The following is a 19,477-nucleotide window of genomic DNA, read 5'->3' on the forward strand; positions in this document are numbered from 1 at the left end:
AGAGAGAAAGGTCTTCCTTTTCCTTTGGTTCACCCCCGAAATGGCCGCTATGGCCGGCGTTGCACCAATCCGAAGCCAGGAGCCAGGTGCTTCCTCCTGGTCTCCCATGTGGGTGCAGGGGCCCAAGCACTTGGGCCATCCTCCACTGCCCTCCCAGGCCACAGCAGAGAGCTGGACTGGAAGAGGAGCAACTGGGACTAGAACCCGGAACCCACATGCGATGCCGGCACCGCAGGCGGAGGATTAACCTAATGAGCCATGGCATGGGCCCCATCCTCATATAATCTTTCCTTGTATGTGTCATGCAAGTTACCAATAGCCCAATCAGAATTTACATCTAGCGAAGGAAGATTTTACTCTATTCAAAAAATTAATATTTAACCTTTTAGTTATGTACAGTTATCAAATTGTCCAGGACTCTCCATTAATATTTATTATAAAGCCAAATTTGGAATAATGAGGTTGATTTATGAATTACAGGAGGGTCTTGTTGCGTGGTTCTCAATATGTGCCCTTAGAAGGAAGAACTATTATTCTTTATTTTGGAGCTTTCTGAGTTTGATTTCAAGTTATCTGGTTTGTTTTCAAATCAAAATTCAAAATTCAAGAGTGTAGAACCAGTAATGTGAAGACCTAGGCTTTCCTAAAACATAAATTTTCATATGGGTAACAGCTTCTTTGGGGATTGAAAACTCCAGGTCCTTACTTGCATACTGATGAACAACAGAATACAAATTAATTCATTTTAAGGGCAAGTATTCTAAGTTAGCATATTTACCTTTCCCCCCATTTCTTCTTCCCTCTCCTCCCAAAAGAGAAATCCTTGCAAAAACAAAACAAAACAAAACTGCAGTCAGGTGTCTGAGTTTAGTTGTGCAGTATGCTGCTAACATTGATGCTGAACTTAACATTCTTTGATCATCTTATTGCTGATGTAGTCATATATATATGTAGTTTTTTTACAGGTAGAGTTAGACAGTGAGAGAGAGAGACAGAGAGAAAGGTCTTCCTTCCTTTGGTTCACTCCCCAAATGGCTGCTACGGCCAGCACTACGCCAATCTGCAGCCAGGAGCCAGGTGCTTCCTCCTGATCTCCCATGTGGGTTTAGAGGCCAAGCACTTGGGCCATCCTCTGCTGTCCTCCCGGGCTACAGCAGAGAGCTGGACTGGAAGAGGGGCAACCGGGACTAGAACCCGACGCCCATATGGGATACCAGCGCCTCAGGCAGAGGATTAACCTAGTGAGCCAAGGCACCAGCCCCTGTAGTGTTTAACACTATTGAATTTTATTACAAAAGATGCTAACTAGATTTTAAGGGAACTGAGGGAATAACTGATGAACCCTAGTGATCATGCATTGAATTCAGTGTTTTATATTAAACCCTCAGTGTTGAAAAAAGATGCCTCCTATCACTTAAATTAAAGGACACTTAAATTGTCCTTTTATAGCTCTTAGCCCATTTTACCAAAGATGACACTTGTAGATTTTCTTTCCTTCTCTGTTATTTTCAGAATTTTAATCTTAATTTCTGTCTTAAACTTGAACCAAATGTTACAAAATGATGCAATGATTCTTTGAGGATGAAATGTATTTGTGGGGATTTGGATTCCCTGAAGTTACTGAAAATTTAGAAATTTTATAATTGAGAAACAGGATAAAGAGGTGAGAATTCACATCATTTAACCCCTTGTCTTTTGGGAAAATTTTATCTCAGGTAGCCTTTCTTTCCTTAAATTGACACATGTGTTTCCTTCTCTCACCTTCCCAATTTCTTCCTCTTTGTTCCATGGTGTTCCTGCAGCACTTTGCCCCCAGAAGTCAGGTAAAGTGATTATTCTATAGAAAATCTGTTTTTTTAAAAATACATTTGGGGGGCACCAGATTCTGTCCCGGTTACCCCTCTTCCAGGCCAGCTCTCTGCTGTGGCCAGGGAAGGCAGTGGAGGAGGCCCAAGTCCCTGGGCCCTGCACCCCATGGGAGACCAGGAGAAGCACCTGGCTCCTGCCTTCGGATCAGCGCGGTGCACCGGCCACGGCGTGCCGGCCGCGGCAGCCATTGGAGGGTGAACCAACGGCAAAAGGAAGACCTTTCTCTCTGTCTCTCTCTCACTGTCCACTGTCGCTCCCCCTCTTCATGGAGGAATGACACTAGATACTGCGCTGTTCTTTTGTCTGCTCACCCCTTCCCGGGTTTGCTGCTGGTCCTTCCCGGGTTGGCTGCCGACGCCTCCACCTCCGTGGAGGGGCGGCTCCCCCTGCCACTTTCCCCACTTCCACGGAGGAGCGACACACCACCAGCTGGCTCGCTTGGGGGCTGCTCAGATGTTATCCGGATGTTCCTTCAGATGTTTCCTTTAGATGTTCCTGGTGCATGTTGTCTCTCTCCTCCTTTATAGTCCTCTTCCACCAATCCCAACTCTGCTACCCACACGCCGAGTACGGTGCTCTCCTCCAATCAGGAGCAAGATCAGCTCCTGCAGCTCATCAGTCAAGTTGGCGAGAGGCAGCTGTGTAGAGGTTGTTTGGTCTCTCTCAGCGCCATATTGTGGGAGAGCAGATGCATAGAATAAGTCTTAATTCCAGTAACTTAGTCTAGTCTGAGTTGCTCCCCACAGTCCACTCTGCCTCTCAAAAAAAAAAAAAAAAAACACACACACACACATTTGGAAAAGGTGGCTAGCTAGCTACTATCAAAACTAGAGGGGAGGGGCCAGCACTGTGGCACAGCGGGTTATCTACATAACATTATCTACAAAGCAGTTCAGTGGAAATTTGATTGAGATTACCCTACATATCAAGATGAGAGGAAAATTGACATGCTCATGTTCTGTTTATCATAAAAAAAAAATTTCTATTGACTTGTATTTCATTTATTTAATCATGTTTTACAGTTCTGTGAGATATTTTTGTTCATATTGTGCTGGATTTATAAGTCTTTTATTTTTGCATGGTATTGTAAATGGTAACTTTTAGCATTTTCATTCCAAGTTTTCATTGCAGGTATAAAGAAAATTCATCAAATGATTTGTAGTGACTTTGCATTTTATTTCTTTTTTGTCTTCATCTGGTGTCATGCAGACAGAATACTCGGGGCTTGCCGTCTTCCTTGGTGCATGTGAAATCACAGCCTGGCATATGTTAAGTAGGAATGTTCATTGATTCTCCCAGTGGAGCAGCAGGGGCCACTGGGAACCCAGCGCTCTACGGAACTGGCATGTCCTGCGTTACTACTAGGGCCTGCAGGTGGCGCCCAAACATGCTGTGGCCGTCCCACCTGGTGCGCATGTGCAGGTTCCCTCTTATGTCTTGCCTGCTGCTTTCTCTGTGAGGACAGGAGTGCCGTTTTCATTGGGTGAGTGTTGAGGGGCCACTGCTGTACCTTGGGGCACTTTGAAGCTTCATCCACAGAGAGGAAAAGGAGCCAGGCTGTGTATCCCTGAGAGCTGAGAAGGGGCTTCAGGAGGCTTCTCCAGGACGCATCTAGAAAACAGCGGTGGGTACACTCTCGTGTTCTGGACTGCTCTCGGGTGGGTTCTTCACTTCCCCACCTGATGCTTTAGGAAAATGCATGAAAGCATCTCTCATGGATGCATCTAATGTATAGAGATCAGACTACACTGTCCAGTTTCCCCAGATTCAGGATTGCGTGTGGGAGATACGCCAGAGCACACAGATAGACATACACACACTCAGCAGGAAGAATATGGAGAGTGTGTCAGGATTCCACGGTGCTGAGTTAGGCACGGGCCAGAGGAGGGACGAGACCCAGTGATGCTTGAGGTGGAGCAGAGTGTGAGCATCTGTGGACCTGCTTTCCCTCATGGCAAACTGTCCTCTCCCTTTTGTTGAGATAACATTTAGGTAGTCACAGGCACCCCTAAGGAAGTACCTTAGATGCACATTATTTCAAGGGTTAGGATGTTACCAGTTCATTAGCCTTTTACTTTGCTGTATTTAATGGGAGTGAACTTTTTACTAGTGTGAGTTATTTATGATAACACTGCTATGTCTCGTTTTCATTTGAGAGAATGGCTGTGGGTAGCTGATCCCATACTAAGGTGAGGTGGAGTTTCATGAGGATGAACAGAATTCAGTGGATAAAGCACTGTCCAGATGCCCCTAGAATTCACAATAGCAAAACCTGCATACACTTGAATCCTCCAGTGTCTGGTTCCTTGATATTCCACAACATTATATGCAATGGGAAGTATTATATGTCTTTGATAGTAAGTACTATCATACTTTTCTTACATTCAGCTGTACTGAGACTTACAGAATCAGAGTCATTTAAAGATAAACAGTGATACCCAGTGTTGTGTGTCAGGCTGAAATCCACAGGCGAGGCGGCCCTCTGGCAGGTGATGGTGATTTCTGGGAGAGGTTTCAGATGCTTGAACGGATGGTTACAATACTGCAAGGGAAGATTTAAAGGATATCAAGACTAGATTAGATGCATCTTGGTTGGCCTGAAGCTCAACAGGAGCAGCTTTTGGATTATACACTGATATGGTTACAAACTTTATTGTGATGGTTTGCACAAACTTGTGCATAGTGCCTTGCCTCTAGAGAAACAGTGAAGCCAGAGTTCACAACTGTGATGACCACGAAATCAATAATGAATCAGGCACAGGACAAGTTTAGAAAGTCAGTCTCTGGGTAAAGGCTGATTAATAGGTACTAATTTACAGCTAGATAGGAATAAGAAGTTCTGCAGGTGGTTCTGACTGTGGAGTAGCCTTCTATTTGCCACTTTCTTTATATAAAACACTGTTGTCTTCACGTTGTTGGCTCGTGACTGATTTCTTTGTCTTGGCACACAGGAGTCCCAAGTGGTTCTGTATCAGCTTCCCAGCAACCACGAAGAGACTCCTGAGGACAATCTGGGCCCCAGAATTAAGACTACAGGATACAGTTTGATGCTAAAGGATGGGTGAGTCAGGAACCTTCCTTGATGGTTCCCTTATTCCTTTCTTCTCCTTTGTGGTCTTTCCATTTGGGCATTAGCTTCTTCCACCTGATCTCCCCCTGGAAGCTGCCCCGTATGCTTTGGGATAGTTGGCTTTGGATTGGTTTGGAAAGACCCGTGGTTTAAGGAAATCTACTTTCTCTGCGGATGATTCATGTCCCTACTTGGTGGGGAACAACTTGCCTTTTAGCTTGGTATTTCATGTTGGGATTGCTCCAAGCACCCTTGCTTTCTTTGGCTCCTTGCCTCTCAAACAGGTCAGGTCCCCTTGGACATTGGGTAAGGATCTGGATCCTCTCTGAGGTTTTTGACCCTTTCTTCTTGTCCTGTCACTTTAATTATCTCTCACTACTCTCCCCTGGATCTAACATCTCCTGATGTCACATCTTGGTTGCCTGCTACTCACATATTCCCCATCTTTGAAGCATGCTAACTCTGTCTCTTGTAGACATAGCGGTAGTTACTGCCTTGAGGTGACTCTTCTCCACTCACTGAAAGCACCGTCTCTCATACACTGTACCCTGGCCTGAGATACCATAGAGATCTCTTGTACTTCTTCCTTTTGCTTTCAGTCCACTACTCTGACGTACACTGCCTCTGGGCTGAGGGCCGTTATCTTTGTGCCGTGAACAGACCCAAATTCGATTGTTGCATGGCTTTTTCCAACCCTGGTCTGGATACTTGCAGCTGCTGAAAGCATCTACTTTTTTCTCTTCCTGTCGATTTTCCCGCCCAATTAATTGGCAAAATGGTGACTCCCCCAAGTGGAGGCATTCTTATGAGCTCCTAGCTCAGGCAGCAAGAATAAGAAGCCAGGGGATTGCATTTTCTGCCTCTCAAGACAACCATCAAATCCCTGCTCCCCATCCACTCTCATGAGTTTGGCAGTTTTAAGCTTTGCCCTTTAAGACAGACTAGGGATGGAGCTGGTCAGACTGTTTGAGTCTGTGTTTCATTCTCTATGTCTGATCTGACAATAAGCAAAAAAAAAAAAAAATTGGGACAATCTTCTGAGGACTCCAGCTAATTTCATTAGGAATTTGTGGAAGTAACTCTTTGTTTTGACTACACCAAACATGCAACTATTGCCATTTCACTGGTGCAGTATTGAAAAGAAACAACACATAATCAATAAGGCTAAATAGTGGCCCTACTCTTGCTGCTTTAAGTCCAGCCCATACCATCTACAGGACAGGTAGAGATGTCAGTGAGCCTGCTGGAATTGCCCAATGTGCTTCAACGATAGGGAGCATCAGGACCACATGATAACTTGCCCAGTAGAATGAAATGTTCAGCTAAGCCAGCCAGTTACTAAGAGGTGAGAGAGGCTACCCAAGATACATATAAAAACCCTACCATGTTTCAGAGCTGCCTAACAAAGGTCTTTAGAAAATACACCAACACAGATCCTACTTACCCCAAGGGCAAGCCCTTACAGCCATGCACTTCAGTAATCAAGCAGCCCTCAGATGTCAGGTAAAAAGCAGGTGCAGGACCCCAGACATGCTTAGCAGGACTCACAGGGATGATTTCCCAAGTATCTGACAGTAGGTGTAGAGCAGAGGGAATGGACAGAGATAAAAGTAGTGCATGAAAGGCCCAGGTGACGGATGTTGCCTTGGGCACTGGACCACCTCAGGGTTAACCCTCCTGGAGACTGAGGACAAAGCCAGAGCCTAAAGCAGAGCCCAGGCTTAGGGCCCTCAGCCTGTTGGCCACTGAGTCTAAACCAGTGTGCCATTTGCAAAAGCAAAGGAAATTGGAAGAAGGATTGTTCTTGACCCCAATGAGAAATGGAGACCACTGGACTACTGATGGCTAAAAGATCTGAGGGCTGATTGAGTCACGGTCTCCCAGTGGCTCCAGCTGGACTGCTAACCATCATTTTGGAGACTTGCTCGGGTAACCGTTGACATGGCAGGTAACAAAATTAAATTTTTGTCAGATACTGGAGGCCCTCATGTGTTCTAACCCAATTCTTGTTTATGATTTCCTGCATCATTGCAGGGATAGATGGCTGACCAAAGAGAAAGTGTTTATTATACTTTAGATTGTTTTATTGACTCCCAACAGTGCCCCGAGGGTTTTGTATAAGCCTGAATGCTCAGTTCCCCTACTAGGTAGAGCTCCCTTGTCTAATGACTGTCATAGTAGGACACACCTCTAGTCCTGTGTCAGGACCATTTTTTCTTGATTGCCCTAGCTACCTGTATACACTCTGCTGTAGCTCTTTCTCTGAACTCTGGCTATATTGCCTCCCAAGTGGATCTATCTGTATGGAAAGTGAAGATCACAGAAAGAAGGGCTAGTAGGGAAATCCCTGTAAAAATCTCACTAGGGGCCAGTGCCATGATGTGATGGGTTAAGCTGCTGCCTGCAGCACCGGCATCCCATATGGGTGTCAGTTTGTGTCCCAGCTGATCCACTTCTGATCCGCCCCCCTATTCACCTGGGAAAGCAGTAGAAGGTGGCCCAAGTGCTTGGGCCCCTGTATCCATGTGGGAGACCTGAAAGAAGCTCTTGGCTCCTGGCTTCATCCTGGCCCAGTCCTAGCTGTTGTAACCATTTGGGGAGTGGACCAGCAAATGGAAGTCTCTCTCTCTCTCTCTCTCTCTCTGCCTTTAATATAAATAATCTTTTTAAAAAATCTCACTGTAATTAGATGCTAAATATAGCTACAAAGGCAAGACCCCATAAAACCTGAGATCTCTACAGGCATTAAACTATTCATAGAAAAATATCTAAAACATGGGCTACTTAAGCCTTGCCACAATGGGCGCCAGATGTTGCTATGGATTCATTCTGAGAGGAGGAGCACAGTGGGGGCAAGAGACATGGAGTCACGACACAAACACTGGGAGTTGGGTGAAAGCAGACCAGAGGCAAGCAGCCCGTAGACTCGTTTATTTCAGTTGGTACAACAGCTTATATAGCTGAGGCAGCCAGTCCTGTCAAGGGGCAGATTGGCTTCTTTGCCAGGTGGGTTCCGAAGCCATTCGTGAATAACTGATGTGTGCTTGCCAGCAGCCATCTTGGTGCAGCCTTCTCATTTCACCACAAACCCCAATACAATACTCCAAATCTCCCAGTACAAAACCCCATGGGTAATACAGACTTGTGCTTTTATTCATTTATTGATTTGTAACTCAACAGAATTGTTTTATAACTTGGTTCTTTTACAATTCCAGACCATAAATAAGAATGGTTCATCAGAATTCTGTTCACTATTCACTAGGTTGTATTTTTGGAAAATAATTTTAACACTGAACTTTTGCATTTGATTATCCTCATATCTTTGTTTTGTATTTCATTAATTTTTGCTCTGAAAAATACTTACTCTGTTTCCTCTACTTTTATCTATGTTTATTCTCTGGTTCATTTGTAAGCATTATGTTTGATAATCAATGCTTCTAAATGTTCTTATTTTTCTAATATATACATTTGCTGGTATAATTTTCTTTTACTTCTCTTTATGTATTTATTTATTAGCAGAGTCACTAGACCTTTCTTATGTATAGCAGTTCCATTATCCATTAATTCTAGGTAGATTTTTAAATACTGCTCTTATATTCATTATTTATTGTGTATTTTTTTCAACTTCCAAATATATGGGTTGTAACTTTTTAAGTATTGATCTTTTATTTAATTGAACTAAGATCAATTAAATAGTTTGTATAAATTACATTGTTTGAATATTTTGGAGTATAATCTATTAGTAATTATAGCAAATATTTTTATAGCTTTTATGTGTCTGGCACTGGACCAAGAAGCTTGAATATGTTGTCATTTAATCATATTAACAATTAGGAAGATATATATCCCACATCTATGTCATGTTTTACAGTGCAGGTGGCTGAAAGTAAGATGAAATTGGTGGAGATGATTGGTTTTAAAATAGTATTTAATAGCTCCATGGTAGTCTATAAAAGCCTAAAGCAAAGATGGAGCAAAATGTATGCAAAACAGGTATCTCATGCTGAGAAAATGTCTGCACTGACTATGCTAATTTTTCCCATTACTAAGAATGGGACAATGTACCATAAATCAAAGTCAGTATCAGCTCAAGTGGAAGGGAATGCGTTGCAGTGAGACCGAAGTAAAAGAGAAAACTTCACTTTAGGTGACACAGCGAATGATACAATAAACAAAATGTGGACAAGCAATAATAAAACTTGAGAAAGCTATAAACAAATAAGACAACAGAAAATATGTGAATGTCAGTATTTATGTTTGTTTTAACTGTCAGACACTATTCTCCTCCTGACTGGATCCCTGGCTGTAGTCTCCTGTCACCTAAACTGACTGCAACGGAAGGGAAACAGTTTTTCCTGCAAGCATCACAAAGGACAATGCAGGACCCAGGACACAGTATACCTCCCTGAGGAGACCAGGGAGATGCCAGCAGCAGTCTGCAGACAAATTTTCTTACTCCATTATCCAGAGGCGATCCCTAGACTCCTAATGTTCCATGCTTATGGTAAGCGAGACATGTACCAAATGAACACCAGAGAAAATAGTAAACTTCAAAATCTAGAAAAAATAGAATTACTTCAAAAGATATAAAACTGAATTCAACTATGGTATTTTTATTAGAAATGTGACTTTAAAAAATTGAGTGACCTTTCTTAATTTCTTAATTATTTTAAATTTAAAAAGGTTTCTAATATATCTGATATAACATATCTCAACTAAATAGATTAAAATAAACTGTTATACTAAATATAACAATTTAGTTTGGAATATGATCTGGTTTGGTGGCAGGAAAATTTATAAAACCATGTTTTAATGATGAATTAATTAAAATTAAATCCACTCTATCATGAAGCCAACTATCAAAATAAAGAACTACACATTATACATATTCTCATGTTAATAAATAGTTTCCTAAGAAAGTATTATCAATCTGAGGTGCAGTCCTAACAAAAAATAATTGTTGGATAGCAAGCCCAAAAATAAATTAATGCATTTACAGCCAACCGATTTTTGATAAAGGTGCTTAGTACACACAATGTGAAGAGAACTTTTTTTTGATAGGTAGAGTTATAGACAGTGAGAGAGAGAGACAGAGAGAAAGGTCTTCCTTCCGTTGGTTCACTCCCCAAATGGCCACTAAGGCCGAGACTGCGCCAACCCAAAGCCAGGAGCCAGGCGCCTCCTCCTGGTCTCCCATGAGGGTGCAGAGCCCAAGCACTTGGGCCATCCCCCACTGCCCTCCCGGGCCACAACAGAGAGCTGGACTGGAAGAGGAGCAGCCAGGACTAGAACCCGGTGCCCATATGGGATGCCAGCACTGCAGGTGGAGGATTAACCAAGTGAGCCATGGTGCCGGCCCCAAAAAGAACAGTTTTTTTTTTTCAATAAATGACAGGGTAAAACTGCACATCTACAAGCAGAAACATATAGATCTCTACCTCTTATTGTAATCAAAAATCAACTCAAACTAGATTAAGATTTGTGAAAGATTTAAAACTGTGAAACTACTAGAAGAAAACACAAGGTATATGCTTCATGATATTGATCTGGGCAATTGTACTTTGGATATGACACCCAGAGCACAAACTACAAAACCAAAATAGGCAAATGGGATTACATCGAATTGCACATTTTCTGTTCAGCATAGGGGATGGTGAGCAAAGTGAAAAGACACACTACAGAACGGGGAAAAATACTTGGCAACTATGCATCTGATAGGGAGCTAACATAAACAATTGTGTGAGAAATGCAAAGAGCTCAATTGCAAGCAAAAAAAAAATCTGACCAAAAAATGGAAAAGGCTTAAAAAGACATTTTTACAAAGAATACATACAAGTGAAAAAAAATATGTGAAGAAGTTCTCAATGTCACTCTTCATCAAACATATGCATATTAAAATCACAAGAAAGCATCTTCTCACCCCAATTTAAATGAATATTTTTACAAAGACAAACAATATGAAATAAGACACACTGACACATAAGACAAATATCACCTGTTCCCCCTCAAGTGTGGACACTAAACAAAAGAAACTTACCACAATATCAAATGGCAATTCCTAGAGGCATGTGGAGAGGGCAGAGGAGGAAAAGATACAGGGAAGCGGGATAATGAGTACCAGATCAGAGTCAGATTGAAAGAACAGATTTTTGGTGTTACACAGCCTGGTAAGGTGACACTACTTCACAATAACTCAGTATAAAGAGGAGCCTGAAGGATCGACAGGGTGAAAATTATTGACTACTGTGGAGCGATATGCATTGAATACCTGTGTCAAAGTGTCTCACTGTACTCCATACATAATTGAAATTAGACTTCGTATATTTTTAGAAAGTTCATGACAAGATTGCAGATAGATTTTTTTTTTTTTGCTTTTAAAGAATTCATTAAGGGCAGAGCCAAGATGGCGGAATAGTAAGGGCACGCACTGATAGTCCGGGAAAATTTAGTTTAATAAAAGTGGAGTTACGGTAGCCTCAGAAAAAGGATCAGGAAAAATTGCAGAGGAAACTCTTCCGGATCTAGTGGCTGTGACTTGGAGGACCTATGGGGAGAACAAGGTCACCCACCGCGTGGAAGCCAAGCCGCGGGAACTGCAGGGTCTACGCGCCAGTGCTGGAAGGGGAGTGGATGTTACACAGACGACCAGCGGGGAGAGCAGGGACGCCCAGGGCTCCGAGTCCACACCGGCGCTGTAAGGGGAGGTGAGCTCAGTAACCCAAGACATTGGCAGGGAAACAGCAGACAGAATCTAGAGGGAAGCGGGCTTGAGGCGGGAAAGTTCACCAGACTGACTACAGGAGAGAAGGAAAAAAAAAAAGGTGGGGGTTACTGGTACAGGCGAGTTTGTCTCTGCCAACCTTGCAAAGGCGAGCAAGAGACAGAGCAGGCCCCACTCGGGATATACATAACAAAAGGGTAGAGCAGAGGAACTGAGGCACTACAATTCAGTAGCCTAGGCAACCCAGTGGGAGTCCGCAGGAGAAACAGAGCCTACACAGACTCTTTGGGTAGAAGCCAGAGATCGGAAGCTAAATACCATCAATTCTGATCAGCCATGCAGTATTACTTAGCTCCTGAATAAAAAAAAATAAAATAAATAAAAAGAGAGAGATTTACCACGCATAACCTGAGGGTGTCACCTTTGCACACCCGTAACGCAGAAGAACCAAGCAGAGCTCTCAGGCCACACCCATCTCAAGCCTCCAAGGCTCCGCCAACAGCAGACAGTCCACTTAACACAGACATAGTATATATATATAAAAAAAAAAAGCTCACACTGAGGGAAGAAGAATCAACAATGCCAAGCAACAAACACAAAAATCGAGGGAACAAGATCAACGATGACACTATGACGCCTCCAAATAAACAAAACACCCCAAGCCAAGATTATGAAGACGATGAGGTAGAAGAAATGCAAGATACGGATTTCAAAAAGTATATGATAAGAACATTTAGAAGTTTTCAAAAGCAAATCCTTGAACTACAGAAATCCTTCCTGGACAGGATTGAAAATCTCACTCATGAAAATGAAATTTTAAGGAAGAATCAAAATGAAACGCAGAAACTAGTAACACAGGAAAGTGTGATAGTGAAGAGAAATCAAAATGAAATGAAGAGCTCAATAGATCAAATGACAAACACATTAGAAAGTCTAAAACACAGAGTCAGTGAAACAGAAGAGAGAATATCGGACTTAGAAGATAGAGAACAGGAAAACATACAGTCAAACCAAAGAAAAGAAGAGGAAATTAGAAATCTAAAAAATATTGTTGGGAATCTACAGGATACTATTAAAAAAACCAACATTCAAGTTCAAGGAATTCCTGAAGGCATGGAGAGAGAGAAAGGATTAGAAGGCCTTTTTAGTGAGATACTAGCAGAGAACTTTCCAGGTTGGAGAAAGACACAGACATCCTAGTACAGGAAGCTCATAGAACCCCTAGTAAACATGACCAAAAGAGATCCTCACCACGACACGTTGTAATTAAACTCACCACAGTGAAACATAAAGAAAAGATCCTAAAATGTGCAAGAGAGAAACGTCAGATTACTCTCAGAGGATGTCCAATTAGACTCAGAGCAGACTTCTCATCAGAAACACTACAGGCTAGGAGGGAATGGCGAGACATAGCACAGGTGCTAAGAGAGAAAAATTGCCAGCCCAGAATATTATATCCTGCTAAGCTCTCATTTGTGAATGAAGGTGAAATAAAGACCTTTCATAGCAAACAGAAATTGAAAGACTTTGCGGCCACTCGTCCGGCCCTGCAAAAGATACTTAAAGATGTGCTACACTCAGAAACAGAAACACGGCCATCAATATAAAAGAAGGTAAAGGAAGAAAACCTACCAGTAAAAGAGCATGGGAAGCTCAAAGCATATACTAGAAAATATCTCCGGGAAAATGGCAGGGCAAAGTCACTATGTATCAATAGTCACATTAAACATGAATGGCCTGAACTGTCCAGTTAAAAGATTGGCTCAAAGAACACAACCCAACTATTTGTTGCCTACAAGAAACACATCTCTCTAACAAAGATGCATGCAGACTGAAAATGAAAGGTTGGAAAAAGATATTCCATGCCAACAGAAACAAAAAAAAGCAAGTGTAGCCACCTTAATATCAGAGAAAATAGACTTTAATACAAAAACTGTTAAGAGAGACAAAGAGGGGCACTATATAACGATTAAGGGATCAATTAAACAGGAAGAATTAACTATTATAAATGTATATGCACCTAATTACAGGGCACCGGTCTATTTAAAAGATATGTTAAGGGACTTAAAGGGAGACTTAGATTCCAATACAATAGTACTGGGGTACTTCAATACTCCACTCTCAGAAATAGACAGATCATCCGGACAGAAGATCAACAAGGAAACAGCAGATTTAATTGACACTATAGCCCAAATGGATCTAACAAATATCTACAGAACTTTCAATCCTACATCTAAAGACTTCACATTCTTCTCAGCAGTGCATGGAACCTTCTCTAGGATTGATCACATACTAGGTCATAAAGCAAGTCTCAGCAAATTTAAAAGAATTAGAATCATACCATGCAGTTTCTCAGACCACAGCGGAATGAAGCTGGAAATTAGCAACTCAGGAAACACTAGAAAGTATGCAAACACATGGAGACTGAACAACATGCTCCTGAATGAACACTGGGTCATTCAAGAAATCAAAAGAGAAATCAAAAACTTTCTAGAAGTAAATGAGGATCACAACACAACATATCAAAACTTATGGGATATGGCAAAAGCAGTATTGAGAGGCAAATTTATAGCAATAGGTGCCTATATCAAGAAATTGGAAAGGTACCAAATAAATGAGCTTTCAGCGCATCTCAAGAATCTAGAAAATCTGCAGCAAAACAGACCCAAATCTAGTAAGGTAAGAGAAATAATCAAAATCAGAGAAGAAATCAGCAGGATTGAATCCAAAAAAACATGACAAAAAATCAGCCAAGCGAAGAGCTGGTTTTTTGAAAAAATAAACAAAATTGACACCGCATTGGTCCAACAAACTAAAAAAAAGAAAAGACCCAAATCAATAAAATCAGAGATGAAAAAGGAAACATAACAACCGACACCACAGAAATAAAAAGAATCATCAGAAATTACTACAAGGACTTATATGCCAGCAAACAGGAAAATCTATCAAAAATGGATAGATTCCTGGACACATGCAATCTACCAAAATTGAACCATGAAGACATAGAAAAACTAAATAGACCCATAACTGAAACAGAAATTGAAACAGTAATAAAGGCCCTCCCAACAAAGAAAAGCCCAGGACCAGATGGATTCAATGCTGAATTCTACCAGACATTTAAAGAAGAACTAATCCCATTTCTTCTCCAACTATTCAGAACAATCGAAAAAGAGGGAATCCTCCCAAATTCTGTCTATGAAGCTAGCATCACCTTAATTCCTAAGCCGGAAAAAGATGCAGCACTGAAAGAGAATTACAGACCAATATCCCTGATGAACATAGATGCAAAAATCCTCAATAAAATTCTGGCCAATAGAATGCAACAACACATCAGAAAGATCATCCACCCAGACCAAGTGGGATTTATCCCTGGTATGCAGGGATGGTTTAATGTGCGCAAGACAATCAATGTGATACACCACATTAACAGACTGCAGAAGAAAAACCATATGATTATCTCAATAGATGCAGAGAAAGCATTCGATAAAATTCAACACCCTTTCATGATGAAAACTCTAAGCAAATTGGGTATAGAAGGAACATTCCTCAATATAATCGAAGCAGTTTATGAAAAACCCATGGCCAGCATCCTATTGAATGGGAAAAAGTTGGAAGCATTTCCACTGAGAATTGGCACCAGACAGGGATGCCCACTCTCACCACTGCTATTTAACGTACCTCTGGAAGTTTTGGCCAGTGCTATTAGGCAAGAAAAAGAAATTAAATGAATACAAATTGAGAAGGAAGAAGTCAAACTATCCCTCTTTGCAGACGATATGATTCTTTACTTAGAGGATCCAAAGAACTCTACTAAGAGACTATTGGAACTCATAGAGGAGTTTGGCAAAGTGGCAGGATATAAAATCAATGCACAAAAATCAACAGCCTTTGTATACACAGGCAATGCCATGGCTGAGAAAGAACTGCTAAGATCAATCCCATTCACAATAGCTACAAAAACAATCTAATACCTTGGAATAAACTTAACCAAGGACGTCAAAGATCTCTACAATGAGAATTACAAAATCTTAAAGAAACAGAAGAGGATACCAAAAAATGGAAAAATCTTCCATGCTCATGGATTGGAAGAATCAACGTCATCAAAATGTCCATTCTCCCAAAAGAAATTTATAGATTCAATGCAATCCCAATCAAGATACCAAAGACATTCTTCTCAGACCTGGAAAAAATGATGCTGAAATTCATATGGAGGCACAAGAGATCTCAGACAGCTAAAGCAATCTTGTACAACAAAAACAAAGCCAGAGGCAGCACAATACCAAATTTCAGGTCATATTATAGGGCAGTTGTAATCAAAACAGCATGGTACTGGTACAGAAACAGATGGATAGAGCAATGGAACAGAATTGAAACACCAGAAATCAACCCAAACATCTACAGCCAACTTATATTTGATCAAGGATCTAAAACCAATTCCTGGAGCAAGGACAGTCTATTCAATAAATGGTGCTGGGAAAACTGGATTTCCATGTGCAGAAGCATGAAGCAAGACCCCTACCTTACACCTTACACAAAAATTCAATCAACATGGATTAAAGACCTAAATCTATGACCTGACACCATCAAGTTACTAGAGAACATTGGAGAAACCCTTCAAGATATTGGCACAGGCAAAGAGTTTCTGGAAAAGACCCGGGAGGCACAGGCAGTCAAAGCCAAAATCAACTATTGGGATTGCATCAAATTGAGAAGTTTCTGTACTGTAAAAGAAACAGGAGAGTGAAGAGACAACCGACAGAATCGGAAAAAATATTTGCAAACTATGCAACAGATAAAGGGTTGATAACCAGAATCTACAAAGAGATCAAGAAACTCTACAAAAACAAAACACACCACCCACTTAAGAGATGGGCCAAGGAACTCAATAGACATTTTTCAAAAGAGGAAATCCAAATGGCCAACAGGCACATGAAAAAATGTTGAAGATCACTAGTAATCAGGGAAATGCAAATCAAAACCACAATGAGGTTTCACCTCACCCCGGTTAGAATGGCTCACATACAGAAATCTACCAACAACAGATGCTGGTGAGGATGTGGGGGAAAAGGGACACTAACCCATTGTTGGTGGGAATGCAAACTGGTCAAGCCACTATGGAAGTCAGTCTGGAGATTCCTCAGAAATCTGAATATAACCCTACCGTTCGACCCAGCCATCCCACTCCTTGGGATTTACCCAAAGGAATTTAAATTGGCAAACAAAAAAGCGGTCTGCACCCTAATGTTTATTGCAGCACAATTCACAATAGCCAAGACCTGGAACCAACCTAAATGCCCATCAACGGTAGACTGGATAAAGAAATTATGGGATATGTACTCTTTAGAATACTATACCGCAGTAAAAAAAAAAAAAAAAAAAAAAAAAAAAAAAAAAAAAAAACAATGAAATCCGGTCCTTTGCAACAAAATGGAGGAATCTGGAACACATCATGCTGAGTGAACTAAGCCAATCCCAAAGGGACAAATATCATATGTTCTCCCTGATCGGTGACAACTGACTAAACACCAAAAAGGAAACCTGTTGAAGTGAAATGGACACTATGAGAAATGGTGACTTGATCAGCATAGCCCTGTTAATGAACAACTTAATATGTTATCCCTCTTAGTAGTTTTTTTTCTGTTCTACTTAATATGACTGGTTTAATTCTGTAATTATCACACAGTTATTCTTAAGTGTTGAAATTTAACTGAAATGTGATCCCTTTTAAATATAAGAGTAGGAATAAGAGAGGGAAGAGATGTACAATTTGGGACATGCTCAAGCTGACTTGCCCCAAATGGTAGAGTTAGAAGCATACCAGAGGATTCTAATTCAATCCCATCAAGGTGGCATGTACCAATGCCATCTCACTAGTCCAAGTGATCAATTTCAGTTCACAATTGATCATAATGAAAGGACTAAGAGTCAAAGGGATCACATAAACAAGTCAAGTGCCTGCTAATATTAACTGATGGAATAAATAAAGGGGAGAGTGATCCAACATGGGAAGCAAGATACACAGCAGACTCATAGAATGGCAGATGTCCTAAACAGCACTCTGGCCTCAGAATCAGCCCTAAAGGCATTCCGATCTGGCTGAAAAGCCCATGAGAGTATTTCAGGCATGGAAAGCCAAGACACTCTGGCAAAAAAAAAAAAAAAGAAAAGAAAAGAAAAATAAAAACCTAAATGAAAGATCTCTGTGAGTGAGATCCCAGTGGAAAGAACAGGTCTTCAAAGAAGGAGGTACCTTTCTCTGAAGGGAGGAGAGAACTTCTACTTTGACTATGACCTTTTCTAAATAAGATAAGAGTCAGTGAACTCAAAAGGCTTCCATAGCCTTGGAAACTCATGACTGGAGCATAGGGAGATTACTGATGCCATAAACAGGAGTGTCAATTTGTAAAGTCAACAACAGGAGTCACTGTGCACTTACTGCTCATGTAGGATCTCTGTCCGTAATGTGCTGTACATTGAGATTTAATGCTATAATTAGTACTCAAACAGTATTTTTCGCTTTGTGTTTCTTGTAGGTGCAAACTGTTGAAATCTTTACTTTATTCATACTGAACTGATCTTCTGTATATAAAGAAAATTGGAAATGAATCTTGGTATGAATGGAAAGGGAAAGAGAGTGGGAAAGTGGAGGGTTGCGGGTGGGAGGGAAGTCATTGGGTGGGGGAGCCAATGTAATCTATAAGCTTTACTTTGGAAATCTATATTCATTAAATAAAAGTTTTTTAAAAATGAAACAATGGAAAAAAAGAATTCATTAAAACATTAGATCCTCAGGGTCACAGTAAATGCATGATAATTACTGCAACACAGTTCTCAATTCTCATGCTAATTTCATAGAAATAAAAAGATATCAGATTCCATGTTATTCATAGATACAATCCTCAGAATATAATGTAATAGTTTATTTTGAAGTTGTTTTGAAATCCAATTTTTCCATAATTTTTGTTTTCCACAAGATTGTTGAATATTGCATATACATATATAGATAGATAGATAGATTTAAAAATTTTGTAACAGAAGACATTTATCTTTTCATTCAGTTTTCTCAAGAATTTTTGAAGGATCCTCATGGATAAAGATCAAAAATTGGGGCTGGTGTTGTGGCATAGCCAGCTGTATTCTACCTGATGCACTTCTGAACCAGATCCCCAAGAAAAACAGCAGAAGTGTTTGAATCTCTGCCACTCATGTGGTGCAATCATATTAATTAGTTATACGTACATAGAGTATATAATGTAATTATATTAAGAATATGTACAAAAATAAATGGAGACCTGAATGAAGTTCTGGCTCCTGGCTTTGGCCAACCATGGCAACCATCTGAGGATGGAACCAGTGGATGGAGGATCTCTCTCTCTCTCTCTCTCTCTCTCTCTCTTTCTCTGTATGAATATATATATATATATATATCCTCCTTCTGCTGTCTCTCCATTTATCTGTGTAGCTGTCTTTCAAATAAACAAATACATCTTTTAAAAAATATATACTTACCTTAATGAAAGGAATTTTATAAAGTGAATAATTATGCATTAAATCAAAAATCAGAAAAAGTATGAAAGATAACAATAATTACCAATTTTAACCCTATGAGAAATAAGAATTATCTTTTCTGCAAATAAGTGAAGAAAAAGTGTTGGCTATTTTAAATTGATTTTTCCAATATCAAAGATATGAGAAGATGGGAAGGTAAACTATAATTTGGATTTCTATGATTTATGAATAAATACCTGTATTCCACAAAGCCCTCCATTGTATTCATTTAATCACAATTATATTAAGAATTAGTATAAGGGCTGGTG

The 19,477-nt window shown here is 40.5% G+C and overlaps 1 long non-coding RNA gene and 1 other non-coding gene across 6 annotated transcripts in view; one reads left to right on the forward strand and one right to left on the reverse strand.

Annotated features, from left to right (window-relative positions):
* LOC100347036 (uncharacterized) overlaps positions 1-19,477 on the reverse strand; it is an 876,288-nt gene that overhangs the window by 565,275 nt on the left and 291,536 nt on the right. The gene's annotated exons all lie outside the window — the stretch shown is intronic.
* The window catches only part of LOC149121332 (uncharacterized), a 51,854-nt gene that overhangs the window by 17,925 nt on the left and 14,452 nt on the right, over positions 1-19,477 (forward strand). Inside the window, exons 3-6 of one of the 5 annotated variants that reach the window (XR_016223690.1) lie at positions 3,079-3,493; positions 4,821-4,930; positions 9,213-9,443; positions 18,194-18,317. This is a non-coding gene — a long non-coding RNA (uncharacterized LOC149121332). Of the gene's footprint in view, positions 1-150; positions 1,824-3,078; positions 3,494-4,820; positions 4,931-9,212; positions 9,444-18,193; positions 18,318-19,477 lie in introns of those variants that run through there. The other 4 variants (XR_016223691.1, XR_016223692.1, XR_016223693.1 and 1 more) reach the window with 4 other exon arrangements.

The sequence above is a fragment of the Oryctolagus cuniculus genome, chromosome 17, assembly GCF_051225735.1.
Source record: "Oryctolagus cuniculus isolate XC-2025 breed Fujian yellow rabbit chromosome 17, ASM5122573v1, whole genome shotgun sequence".
NCBI lineage: Eukaryota > Metazoa > Chordata > Mammalia > Lagomorpha > Leporidae > Oryctolagus > Oryctolagus cuniculus.